General features: G+C 38.9%; 1 long non-coding RNA gene across 1 annotated transcript; it reads right to left on the bottom strand.

The window, feature by feature from the left end:
- Window positions 1–4,222: 4,222 nt before the first annotated feature.
- On the bottom strand, window positions 4,223–8,235 carry LOC140935495 (uncharacterized). The gene is made up of 3 exons (XR_012165217.1): window positions 8,127–8,235; window positions 6,869–6,978; window positions 4,223–4,663 (listed from the first exon to the last, which is right to left on the bottom strand). It is a non-coding gene; the product is annotated as an uncharacterized lncRNA (long non-coding RNA).
- Between the last annotated feature and the right edge of the window lie 6,569 nt (window positions 8,236–14,804).

The raw sequence follows: 14,804 nt of genomic DNA, 5'->3' as shown, positions 1-14,804 counted from the left end.
TAGCCTGATATAAACACGAGATGGGTTGGGAGAATTCTCGACAGTTATGCAAACCCTCGACTTCGTCTCGGGTTTGCATACCTGTCTTGAATTCTCCCAACCCCTCTCGTGTTTATATAAGGCTATGCAAACACGGAAAACGTTTTCCATTGCTTAACTAGCTGACCGTCGCGTCCCCAGTAACCATCCCAGAAACAATTGCGAGACACATTTCGACTCCAGTTTCCTTCTCGCGAATTTCTCCAAATGCCTTCAGTGATCAAAAACAGGAAACATTAAATCGGATTTTATTACATACAATGGTGAAAAAGATAGTCTATTAGTTACCGAATTAACAATTATTGAATGAGGCTGAGCATGATATGAAGAATTATGCAGACCTTGGACGCTGCTATCCATCTCAGCCCCTCCGAGATGTACATAATTCTTCATATCATACGAAAGCCGAATTCAGTAATTGTGGTTTTTTTTTTTCAGTAATTATTCATGATCACAAGCAGGATGTTAGCTTGAAACCACCTTAATACTACAAAGGATTTCGGTCTCTTGCCTCTTACTTTCTCACTTGCTTAAGGTGGCTCCGTCATTAATACAGGCGGGTTAAGCCATGACGAACTTTTCACCAGAACTTGAATTTTGTTTTCAACGCGATGGCTGTCAAGCTTTACAAAGGACAATAGATTTCATTCGGCAAAACTATGAAATATTCTGATTTCACTGCTGGTAAATACTTTTTGTGAAATTAGCGCTTAAAAGGACCCTACCGTCGAATGGAAATCGCGTCTAGTAAAATATTTTGCTAATATTATTGGCTGAAATTTCTGGTATTGACTGGCTTTTATTGATATAATAAATATGCCAGATAAATTTCAGAGAAATCGTTGGAGCAGAAGTCCGTAACGAGAAAGTCATTCAAAACTTAGTTGTGAAATTGTTTTGGAATTTCAAAAACAAATTGCTCTGAGGTTAAACGAGCTAACCACCAGTTCGAATTTTCGGGACAGGTAATTCCAGTGTTTCCTAATTCTGAAAACAAAGGCCGATTGCCAATCATGTTATTCTTTAAAAAGTATTCTTTAGTTTTAGAAGCACTATAAATTGCTCCAAACCTTACTTTGACGCAGAATGACTCGTTGCTCAACATTTTTGAAATATCCCTTAGCAGTTTTGGCTGAAACTCCTGCTAAATACTGACATTTTTATGTATTTCAATGCATCTTCAACGGCTCTTACTGCTGTACGTTGCTTCCAATTCCAGAAAAAAGGTATTGGAACAGTACGCTACCTTGTATCAAAGATCGGATAGAATTTCAAGCATCTTTGTTTATGACTACGAACTGAAATGAGCACGGGCGGCAGTTCTAAGAGGAATTCGCACCTCGCCCAGTGGGGAGGAACGAGAATGATACCCATGCTTTCCCCCTCGTCTTCCAAACAAAAGGGAAGAAGGACCGCCTGATCGCAGGCTACCCAAGGCCCGGTTCAAACGTTGCATTTCACACTGATGTGCCAAATGTTATGCAGATGAGCAAGAACAGATAGATTTTCCCTCACCTATTAGCATTAAATTGGTCGTCAGGATCGAGGGATGATTGTACATGTATAACCAAACACCAGTATTACTATTCATCTAGTAGTATTCAAACGTATCGCATTTTGAATATTACAACCATCAAAGAATGGAGTCTCAAAGTTGTTCATTGTTACTTCGCATAATCATTGAAACAGAGCGGCTTCACCCGAAGATATGCGTAAAAGAAAAAAACAACAACTACAACGAGCACAACAATAAAAATATTAACTGAATACCCTCCAAAAATGCACTGAATGTTATCTCCTACATGCCCAAATATTTATTTCTGAGCATTTTTCTTGAATCCTCTGTAATTTCTTTTTATTGTTTACCGGTTTCCTAAATAAAGGACAAGCCCTTACTGAAGTTTTACACAACAAACTCGACGAAATTTCAATTCAAAGAAAACTTTCTCAGTTACCTTAGTAGCTAACTTAGAAGAATGCAACTGAACAACCCCTGTACTTTATGGGTGCTTTATGGGTCCTTGCAATCCAGTATTCTTCTGTTTTGAATTTTGTTGGTCAAGAAGGGGACTTGAGGACGTAATTTACACACACTGATAGGCACGGCAAGTAGGCCTTGGACGAAAGTATATTCGGAAAATATAATTGATTGCCAATATCTCAGGATGAAAATAGAAATCTTGAGATCCTCTTGTGCCTAGCCTGCCAGATGATAGACATTCGTAGGGGAAGGAGTAAGAACGAAGGGGAACACTACCCGAAAGCCATTCCATCACTCCCGCCGTAAATCACATAACGCCCAATCAAAACCTTTAGTTCCTTCGCGGGAAACTTACAGCACGCAAACCACGTCTCTTATTCCTTGCACCCTCTTGGTCCTCTTGACAGAAATGTGCAAAGCAAAACCGCATTAAATCGAGTTTGATTAATGGTCGTGCGTCGTGGGTCGTGGGTCCAAGTCGTGGGTAATGATAAATGGCATAAATGGTTAGTAGTTCAGTATAATAACTAATAAATAATTATTGTTTTTTGTCATTTATCAAAATAACAGAACATAATATATAAAAAAACATCTATTACCCTTCTTGGGGTTTAGTTAAGCTTCATTGTATCAGCTCGGTTCTGGTGACACTACCATTTCAGTGACTTTGCTGATTCAGTAACAGATCAACAGGCCATTTCCGAGTTGCCCATGCCTCTGATTCAAAAGAAAGCTAAGTGCAAAGCCGATGATATGAAAATGATTTTCTATTCTCATGCAAATAAAACTCATTTTCAAAAGAAAGGTTTTGTACTTAGCCTCGTTTTGAAAGTGAGAACTCGGAAATGGGCTATTTGTTCGTCTTAACAGTCTTTGAGGTATGTGAACGGGGTAAATTATAATTATTGATTATTATTAGTTTTCTATTAACTATTAACAAGAGCCATAATAGGACAGAGAGGGACACTCAGGGCGTTGGCCGGGATATCTTAATCCCAAAAAAGTTATTTTTAGAACTATGCGGACCATGCGAAAACAGTTTCCGGTAAACTGGTTGACTTCCGGAAGACTCGCTTTCACGATTTCAGGGCGCCAAAGCGAGGCGGGGTCAACAAATAAAAAAAATGGCGGCACAAGTGGCTCTTGCTATTAACCATTAGTCATAAATCATTACCAGATACTCATACGGGGTTGAGACGTGTAACTACCATAAGTTTGCTCTATCCAATGCTCATAAATTTTCATTTTCGCAAGTACATACAGTCAAATCCTGTGAATACAGACACTGAAGGAGCGAAAGAAAGTATTCGTATTAACGGGGTGTCCGTATTAAGCAGGTCATGTTATGAAATTAAAAAAGACCCATTTTATTAAACATTTCTAACCTTCACAAAACCATCATTTCTCGGACTAAATCCACGGAAAGCGACTCAAAAATCGTTCATTTATATATTACTTAATCAAAACCGTTCTCTTCATGATTCATGTAATGCCAAAATAGTCTGAAATGGACATCTACAATTCACCCTATTCGGTGTACTGTAGGCTGGGAACTACTGTCAGCTGAAGGTCTTTTTTACATTCGAAGAGGAAGGTTCTATCAAGGCACACAGTTGATCGTGAAGTGTCCGCATTGGCGAAGATGACTTTCTTTGAGAATCTGTTGATTGGGCAAGAAACAAGTGTCCGTTGTCCGTATTAAAGGGTGTCCATATTAAGCGGGTTGAATTTAAGGAAAATGTAAGGGCTTCCCCCAAGAACAAAGAAAAGTGTCCGTAATAACGAGGTGTCCGTAAAGCCGCGGGGTTCGACTCTACCATATTTACAACGAGAAGAAAAGGTAACCGACCAATCAAATTTCGTAAAGACGTGACGTAATTTTACTCCACGTTCTCGAGAGGAAACCTGAGGGAGCTCAAACGATGGCGACATCTATAAACACGTCACTTAAAAAGTGTATTCGCGTTGCTTCAAACGTTATCGTTCTTATTTCATCTCGTTCAGTTCCTCTAAAGACTGTCTAGAAGTTCAGGAGAAGAAAAAGAAGGTCGCTGTATGGTATTTTCGCCCTCCACACACATACAAAAAATGAATATTCACGAGCATTGAACGCGAGTTACACGTTTCAGCCCTTAACGAGTCTCCGTCATTCCCCGAGCTAGTTTCACAAGATTTTTACCCACGACCGACGAGTATTAGAGAAACAGAGTGTCAGTTCTGTAAAATTAACTTGGAACCAAACGACGGGTACGAAGTACTACTCACTGCCAGCTATTTGTTTTTTTTTTTCACGAGATTAAAGTGGCTGTCTACATATTGTGATAGCAGGTTGCCTCCTGTATGTCTATCATATGTTTGTCACGTGTTTGCACTCGTGAGCGGTAATCCGCTGGCAAGGCAAGCCCACAGCTTACTCTGGTTTTGAAGTCTCTTGTTGATCTCAGCCAGAGCTGATGTGAATGAATTGCCTGCTTGTTTTGATGTTTCCGCGGGGGAAACATTCTCAGCCACCGCTGTCTCGTGGGTTTGCTTATATTCCCGTTGGTTTTGTACTGCTGTGGCCGTCTGTTCTCGTACGAGTAGCGATGGTCTTGTTCGTTTTCTTCTTTTTCTTCCACGAAGCAAGTTGGGTAATCTCGTTCTCTAAAGTTGTATTCGTAAAGATAACAACCTAATGAATATCACAAGGCCGGTAGAGCTGTCGGTAAATTTTACCTTTTTAATGTGGAAATTAACATGAAATAATAAACGTTTAATGACTGGTTGCGAGGAAAACATTTAATCTTGTCAACAAACTTAACGGTCTCCCCCACGACCAGTCATTGAGAGGTTTGTTATATAGCTGGAAATTTTAAAGCTGGAAATTCATTAAACCTCGCTGTAACGGCAGTCGTCGGTCAACAATATACACTTAATGCCAGATCCCGAGGGAAACAGTTACTTTTGTTTTCCCAAGAGTCCTGATGTTTCCCGAGACGAAGTCGAGGGAAACATCAGGACTTGAGGGAAAACAAAACTAACTGGTTTCCCGAGGGACCTGACATTAAGTGTTTTGTTATATTTTTAGACTTTCACTTCAACAGCAACAAAAGAATAACCGGAGCTATCCAAAACAGTGGACTCGGTACTTATAACAAAAAAAATTTAATTGTCAAAACCACTGAATGAATGATTTACAAAGTACTTTCGTTATATTATCTGCATCGTTTTCCTCCACTAGCTGCTGTTTTTCTTCTGGAAACTTCTGGGATAACTTTAAAAATCGTTGCTTTTTAGCTTGAGGCTTCGTGTTTGTGTTGTTGTTTATTTTCGAAAAAGAAAACTGGCAGGACCTGGCGGTGTTTTTCCCGCCTTCTGTGACACCACTTTCCACCATGCTTTGATCACGTGCTGTAATGTAGCCTGAGCGGGGTACATTGCTTAATGTATCACGATCGGGATACATTTGACTTTAGTCAAGGTCACGTGACCAAGAATCAACCAATGACAGTCCCTGTTTAGTTGAGAGAAAGTCTAGGAATATAACAATGGCGGGTAACAATGCACTGTTTTCCCCCTGACGTCATAGATTTTGCAATGTTGCCCACTCAGAGATTTTGGCGGGAATCAGTTTCATAATTAGATGTCATGTGACCTCGAAGTAACCAAGGAGAGGCGCGCTGTTGGGAAAAATTTCCAGCTATATGACAAGCGTCATTGCTTCTGTCGCCGCATTTTACAAGTCATTTCGACCATTTTTGTTAATCCTTAAAAGGAAGGGGAAGACCTTTAATCCTATGGTTTTTACAGTCTCTTTGGTGTTTTCTCATTCTTCAAAATCAATTTTTTGGATAAGGTTTCTGGAAATTTGCAATATGTCGACTCAAAATCGTTGTAAAGCTTTTCAGCCGGTTAAGAGGTAGGAAAACTTAATTCTTCCAAACCATGTTCAAAATACTAGGCAACAGTCAAGTCATTGTTAAATTGAAACAATTCCTACAAGTAAACCAAACTCTGGGAAGCCAGTCTCAAAGTCGGGGAAATGAAGAAGGATAGTCGAGTAGAAATAAGTCTATACAGTGGAGGACACTGTCGGGACATCATTTGGTAGCCACTGTTTAGAGGTACCCTCCCAACAGAAATAAAATAAAATCAATAAAACAAAAATAAAACCAATTTAATCATCCATGCCTATCTAAGCATAAGAAACCTGTTTGGGTATCAGCGTCGCTCACAACACTTGTTTTCTCTTCGTCTGGAATACAAAGTGCCTAAATAAACTTTACGATAGTCCCACCTAGAACCGAGGCTTTACGATTCTTCCTTTAATCTCGGATGTACAAACAAATTCATACCCAAATATGTAGGCTTTGATAGATTGCTAGCATACTTTTTGGCATAATTCCCAAGATTGCACCCGCGTGCTAGTTGTTAGTTGTTTGAGTTTTTGTACTTGTAAGACAATGTATTTAATGCACTCTTAAATTTTCAAGATGTAAATACGGTAAATGTATTTGCCATTTACTTGTTGTCGCATAGTTATTGAGGTGTGTTGAACAAACTAAATAAATAGTAGAAGCATAATTTCTGCAGTTTTTGCTAAAAAGAGCATAATTTACAAAAACTAGCATAATTATTGGCAAAATGCTTAAAAGTTGCATTTTGGGTAAAAATGGCTTCACCTTATTATGACGTTAAATCTGGTAACTATAACAACTGACTGTAGCCAAAGTTTGCCTAGAGGTGTCTGAGAAATAAATGACTCATCTGCTGAAGAAAAGAGGTTGAGGCTAAAAACCTTAAAAAACCTTTGGTACCCCCACTCTCCATGTACATTCGAGGACTAAAAAATGATCGTGAGCTACCGACCTCTCTCTGCTGTCCTTGGGGTGCAGCTCTGCTGCCCTTTGTGCGTTTTTTCCGCGCTTGTTTCTTGCTTTCCTCAATCACTAAACGGGTGTACAACTCGGCTCTGTAATCTGAAAACAAAAACAAGGTGGAGCCATTTAAAAACATTGCTTGAACAACGCAGAATGGCAACCTGGTTCCCAGGTATTTTTTCGTCCCATGCCCCAGGAGAGGGAAGCGGAGGGCCTAGAATTCCTATAAAACTGAAATCTTGTGACCCGGTTGCATGGTTCGGTAATATTCCCCGACGATCGGCACTTCAGAATTTCTTGACCGCCCTGTATTTTGCTATCACTACTGAAGCAACGAAATCTTTGACAGTTGGATCGTATTGGATGGTCTGTGACATTAATCGGAGAAATCGGAAGAGTTCAAGCCACCACGCCCCACATTTTAACGACAGCGTACCAGATGATGATCAACTATCATCTCTGTTAAATGAAACTACCGTTTGCTTGAGACACATTTCTCATAAAACTAAAATATCCTGAGCCATCTGAGTCAAAACGACACTAAAGAGGCAACCTCTCCTTAGCGACTTAAGGCGACCACCAATCGTGGTCGCTTACGGAAGATTCGAGGAAAAGCAAGTAAACACAGTTTCATGAATAAACTACTGGTGGTGCCAGCCTTTCGATCAAAATGGTTTAGTTCCTACCAAATTAGAGGACAGCAATATTCGCGCGTTTTGATTGGCGCTCTTAATCGGAAAATCCAGTTAAGCTATTTAAGTCGAATTCACTGTTACGGGACGTTTCACGACAGCTTCGGAAGGCGACATTTTACTGTGTTTCCTGGTGGGTAGAAAATTATTCTCCTACTAAATTTGCTACAAAATCCAAAAAATGCGCTCGACAAATCCCAAAACACTGTAAATTTAAAAGCTCCTACTTAGTGATGCCTTTTAATTACAAAAATAACCTTTTCTTTTTCATCCAAATGATTTGGTACATACTAAACGGATCGGTGCGCAGCGCTAGATAGAATAACTCGTAGAATAACTTGATACTTCACGTCTCGGTATAGTCCACCACTATTCACCTCCCCTTCGAGGCGCGCATACACTACATGTAGTTGTAGAAACGACAAAGAGGGATCGCGCAGCAAGAAGTACGTCCCACCTGACTGAGTTTGATTCTGCGTTGTGTTTTCCCCTGCATTCAAAGTAATCACAAACTAATATATAGTAGTCAAATAGTTGCATTTTTTCCGGCCTCACCTGAAAATCTTTTCCCAGCGATTGTTCGTGTCTCTGTTAAGACTCGACCGCATTGGCAAGAATTCCATGTTTCTGGTATCTGTTAAAGCATAAAAGAGTTCAAGGGTACTTTCTCTCTTACTTTTGCTTGATTGCCATATAAAAATGTCGATCACGGCATGGAAGACGTGTTGCAGCAACCGGCAGCAATCACGATTGTTTTATCACGATATAACAATCACCATCGCAATACAGCAAATACGATCGCGATATATCGGGAATGATACAACAATCGCGATACAACAAACGCGATCGCAACACGTAAATTGTGATGAAACTACAATGCAACATTCGTGATCGCGATACAGCAATTGTAAGGCAGCAAACACGTTTGCCAAAGGTCAGAAAGGGAAAACCATTTTACAATAATCGCTAACGCAATAGGGACATCACAGAAGAAGTCGCGAGGCAACTATCGATATGTCATAATTGCAATCGAGACTGGGCGGTAAATCGGGACACAACACTGGGGACGTCGAAAAGTAGTTAACGCCAAGGGGAAATCGCAATACAATAATTGCGATCTTGACCGAGCCGGGTACATTGCGATAGAAAAAGTTTTGGACTCTTTGGAAATCGCTATACACAATCGCGATTTCGAAACGGGAATCGGGAAAAGATCTGATGCAACATTTGCAATCGCAATAGGGAACTGCGATACAACAATCGCGATAGCCAGACACTATCGCGATTGTTGATTCACCATTTTCTAAAAAGAGGGTGAAAGGTCCCAAACAAAAAGCGAATTTTAGCATGAATGATGCAGATGAGGGTGCTTGCTACATGTATGGCGAACGTCACGCTTTATTTCTTACTAATAGAATATCATACTGGTAGAAAAAAAATGGAATGACCACGAAATTCGAGCATCTATTCAACAACCGCTACCTTAGTAAAACTTTTTGACTAAAGAATGATAACCCGTTTTTCTATTTAATGAAGTTGGCGAGCAAACGAGAACGACGTGATGGTTAGAAATTGCCATTTTTTCGGACTTTTTCCGAGCTCTGCTGATTTTTTTTTTTTTTTTACGATGTGCGCAAACTGGAAAGAGTGAAATAGACATTCTGGATGTACATCATGACATGGAAACTATTTTTGTAATAAACGCAAAACTGTAACAAAAAGCCGGCGATCTGCTTATTGCACAGGAAATGGCAATGACCAAAAATAAAGATAGAGAAATGTAAATTTCTCCAAAAATAATAACGATGATAATAGAATTTGCTACTTCACGGCTGTCGCATACTGGCTCGGTTTTCTTCTGTCACAGGAACTTATCAACTTAATCAACTTCCGGGATCGTGACTACTTGAAGCAGTTTCAAACCAACTGGCACGACTTTCTGTCTTCACATATGCGTCCACTTTGAACGGAACCGTTGGTTTTGCTTATCTGGACTATCTTTCCGTTGTAAGGTGTACTACTTCCAGTTATGAGAAGTGCTTAGAAGAAATAAATTGCATGTGATGAATAAGGCCGACTAAAAATGGTCAGAAGCTAGCTGAAAAACGAAAAATGTACGTTTACCACTCGCAAAAAACGATTTAAGGCTTTTTTCTTCTTTTTATTGAAAGTCATAAAAAAGACATCTTGTGTTTCAGTGTAGTTTCTCCTTTCACGGAATATTCACGTAACTAAGAAGGAAGGAAGGAAGGTGAGAGACAAGAATGGACGAGTAGTTCGTTTGCTGAAAGCCTGAAAGCTTCTAAAATTTTGAGAAGAAAATCGCTTGCTTTTATCTGCAGACTGTTGGACCACTCTAACGTACATTGAAACCATCTCCAACAAAAAAGAGATTTTAGATTACATGTTTAAAGTGAAAATGAGATCCTGCGTTATCGCATTCGGCAAAAATATTCATACTTCAACAAATTTATTCTGAAGTAGTTCCTTTGCCAATGGTTTGGTTATTTCATCTTCTCTCTGTAATTCAGACGGGAATGAGCAGACAATTTCAAATTCCTTCTTAGTTTTAAAATAAGGGGTGTTTTATAAGGAAGTGACGTTCGCTATAAAATGCCACTGAATTCGCACATGCCAAGCGTGTATATTGCAGTTCACGCTCTGTTAAACTGAAATTTTGTCTTCCTCCAAAATTATCCTTACACTATTTTTTAAATTTCCCTGAACTACAAGCGTTTTAATTTAAACAGCTTTTAGCCATATGGTGAAGAAATTTCTACTGTCGCGTAGGGAATGAACTCCCTCAGTACAGCTGAACCCTAGTTAGCATGAATGATAATTCAGTGCAAGCTTGTCATGCAGACGTCTGCTACAACCTAAATGTGTATTCTCGCTGGAGAACATACTCGCAAAGTTTGTTTATGTTGTTAGTTTCTATTCATTCTCTGTTCACTTCTCGAGGCAACCGAACCAGAATAAAACAGGACAGTAGAGTACTGTGAGCGGAAAACCAGCTCTATCCACGTCTGTTGTACTCTTGACCTTTCAAATTATGAACCAGACTAAAATGATCGCTCTTTCGTTGCGACATGGTCGAGACTCACTCGGTGATCTCTTCTAACACGAGACTAACATCATTATAATTCATTTGTCTGAATCCTTGAAGAGAATCTTACCTGTCTGTTACAAGCGACACATTGTCTTATAGCGGCCATACTGTCAGTGTGTGTTTTCGTCTCGCGGTGAAATTACACAATTCATCGAAGGATAGAAGGGTCGGGCTATCACGTCATAAAGCATGTGACCACGCAGCCCAAAATATTGCAATTAATTCAGGTTCGTCTTTCTTGGTGTATTTCGTTATTAAAAAAGCGTTATCACTAAGCTGTCAGTATTTAAGGAATCAAAAGGATGGGTGGTATGGGACCTAAATGTTTATTAAATCGTTCAAAAACTTAAGGAGTCTTTGTTTGGACAACTTTATATCTAATCGGCAGGTGGAAGCCACCAGAGGAATAAATTAACAAGATAACATGGAGCTTAGGAACACGAAAGCTGTCTCGCGATGAATGTTTTCAAAACTAGCCGTGAAAATTAAGTTAAAAATAGAAGTAAGAATAAAATTTCCCATGAAAATCTATTCCGAAATATACGTTTAGCTTGTCAAGAATTGTCTTATTCTATCCATGAGGGAATTCCGAAGAAACGTTGAACAGATTTCCTTCAAGGCCGTGGTGAGAAGGCTTTGCGTTTGCAAGATATATGCTACTATAGAATACTGAGAGTTTCAAAAAAATGTCGTTAAATTTAGGCGAGATTTCATTCGGTCAAAACAGCTATCTTGAAGCTACGCTGTTCGCGATCGCCGCTATAGTGATGAGTGACCTTCACAATCATTTCAGCACACGGCGCACACGGAAGTAGAATTTATGCAGCGCACGAAACCAACAATTATGAACAATATATGTATGGATGCTAAACTGACATCCAGGAAACGAAAGAGCATGTTAGAAACATTTTTTGGCATTTAAACGGTATTTCACTTAGATTAAAACGGAACGAAAAGTTATCCAAATTAACTTAATTTGTTTGGCATCACTACTTGCGCGTGTAGCGGTCTAATTAAACTGCAATGTTTTTTCCTAGAGCTGTCGACTGCTTTTGAATAAAGAAAAAGAAAACCATGCATGATTGAAATTAGCTACTTTTATCTACGGTGAGTTCAGAGCCTTTAATACTTTTCACTACCCTAAGTGAAATGATAAACTGAACTTTTTTTTTTTCAAGCTCGAAATCTCATTTCTGGACCTCAGATGGATAAAAAGAAATTGTGTAATAACTGAAACATAAAAAATAAATAAAAATTAAACAAATAAATAACAAGGACAAAGAAAGAAAAAGGAACATGTGAAAATTCAGTTTAGCTGAACTACTCTGTCAACGAGCGCATAAGAAGTAAAGTAAAGAGGGTCGATACAAAGAAAATTTTGACGTGAACCTGTATAATAAAAAGCCCATCGAAAAAAGAAATGTCTCCTCTTACCTACTCCGATGAATCCTAGATTATACTTTTCGATGTCTTCAACTCAAAGAATTGCAAAATGGATTCCAGATGCTCATGTAAGCTTTTCACTTGTATGAGTTAATATTTTGAAAAGTATATTTCTCTTCAAGCACAGTTGTCAAATCTCCTTAACGCTGTACGAACACATTGCTCAGGCCGTGTACACCTTCACAAAATACGGACACCTGAATCATCAAAGGAAAAGGTTACAAACGTTTGGCTAACAACAATAATCTTGCGTTTAAAGTTGTTACCATGGCCAGGCACTTGATACGAACTTACTGACAGTTTTATTTTAAGACACAAATGAATTATATTCCTTTCGCAAGTTTTGATCATTTTACCTTGCTGGTTGGACAAAATTTTCCAGTTCAGTAGCGGATCAACTGCAGTGCAAGATCCATAACTCTTGATGAGTGTAAATACATCTTCATGGTAATACTCTGACGCAATCGTAGTTTTTAGTGCACTTAGCTTATCCAGCTTGTTTACAGGCACTGCACTCAAATAATTAGAAAAAAATAATTCAGTCTAACATAACAAGCCTAGATTAGTACTGTTATTTTTGTAAGAACGAAGATGACGATGATGATGAAATAGGGGAAAAACAAACAAACAAACAAACAAACAAACTGGCAGACAGACAGGCAGACAAACAAATGATAAAGATTGTCAATGTAGATGTCATTTGGTTTAGTTAGTTTTCATAACGGTAACAATTAGTAGATCCAAAAAAGCACCAGTTAATTGATCGCTCAATCAATCAATTACTAATCAATTGATCAGTCAATCAATCGATTAACAAATCACTCATGAGCTAATCATTAAGTAAATTAAAAAGGAATATTTACTTGTGAAAAAACCCGCTCATCGAGAGTACACAAAGTACATTGGTAAGGTGGTAAGTTATCTTTCTACAATCCCCGACAAAAATAGTTGGGAGACGTTGTGCAAGTTAATAGTAGTTCATTCTTCAGAAAAGATGTTTTTTCTTTTTGCTCAATGTCCCCCGTCCCCACTAGGCTACGCTGGGATTAACAAATCGACCACAATTTTCCATGGTCTACGCCCTTGATCTTATAGACTATAGAAATGAAGTCATAAAATGTTCAAAACTCAAGTGGAACCATAACCACGAGCCGCGGGTGAGTGGTTTCACTGCAAAGTTTTGAAAATTTTATGGCGTCATTTCTATGGTCTATAAGACTTTAGACGTTGGAAAATTGTAGTCGGTTTGTTTTATACAATAACCTTTAATTTATTTTTTTACGAAAAACCGAAAACAAAACAACGGGCACTGCGTGACATGTTACGTCATTTCTATGGTCTATACTCGAAGAAGTCAAAAAAAGATGTAAAAAGTAGCAGCCTTCCCAACACTCGAAGATGATAGTAGCACCGGTCACTGATTTCGTGTAGTTTTTACGGCTCAGGTCAGTCAACTTGAAGGGTGCCAAAAAAAATATATACTTTTGCGCTGACTTTGGATTATTGCAATCGATAAGGCACAGTTTTAGATTTCAAAATTAGCTTTGCGAATTCAACGGCCAGTCATCGCTTCCCCTCCCCCCCTTCCCCGTCGTTAGGGAGCTTTAGCAACGACGACGGCGATGGCAACTAGGACGTCAAAAAAGCAATAGGTTTATTACGCAAAACAACAACTTTGCACGTGCATCACGCTTTTTTGTATATTTCTTTACCGTCCTTGCACGACTACGACGTGAAAATGCCTAATTGCAAGTTTTATGCGATGGAGGACGTAAACAAGCGACGAGGAATCTCTTTTTCTGTCTCTAAACTTGAGTGCGGTCCTCAAGAAATCAACTCCAGGGAAATTCGCCTACACTTGCGATTTTCAGCAAATTGGAATGAACGCGACAAAGATTGAAAAAACGGGAATTCATTTTAAAACTGACGTTTTCGTTACCGTTGCCGTCGTCGATACTAAGACAACTCCACCGGCGTCGGCGGCGGGGAGCGATGAGACTCGTCTTGATTCGCAGACCAGGGTTTTATCAGCTAGCAGTAATTTTCTTAATTTTACGGTTTTCCGGTCGGTAATTACCTTTTAAAATGTCCTTTCTATGTGAAAAAAGGAACAAAAATAAAACAAAACAAAACAAAAAAAACATGATCTTGCTTTCAAGGATATCTGTCAGGAAACCTTGACTTCCTTTGCAAAGTTCAAAATTAACTTGAAATTAAAGGCGGAAAACCTCCAAATATTAGTTTGATAAAACAGAAAGACATCAAACAGCTAACAGTAAACTATAAAGGATTAAGGATGATTTATTGAGAAGATTATCATGCATGATTACGAGTGAAAACCTGAAAGATTTATTACTGGCTAAATTTTACAAGACGTAGAAACTCTTACCTGGCTACAAACCACCCAAAACACCTGCCGAAAGAACTTAGACTTGATCCGTATACGCCTTGGATGTTAAAGGGTTTTTTTTTTAACACTAAAGAGCCAAAAAAAATCCATTGGTGGTTTCTCGACAGCCGCTCTCTGTTGGGCAATCAGAGCTATAATTACATGCACGCGCAAATCTGAAGATAAGATTTAATGCGGTGCATATCTGACAAATTGTTATTTCTTAAGACGAGATTTTCACACCTGAATTTAGAGGCTTTTTTTTTTAGCGTGAACATAAATTATTAGGAAC

Source organism: Porites lutea, chromosome 4 (genome assembly GCF_958299795.1).
Source record: "Porites lutea chromosome 4, jaPorLute2.1, whole genome shotgun sequence".
In the NCBI taxonomy this organism is placed as follows: domain Eukaryota; kingdom Metazoa; phylum Cnidaria; class Anthozoa; order Scleractinia; family Poritidae; genus Porites; species Porites lutea.
This window is presented reverse-complemented; position numbering and strand designations above follow the sequence as displayed.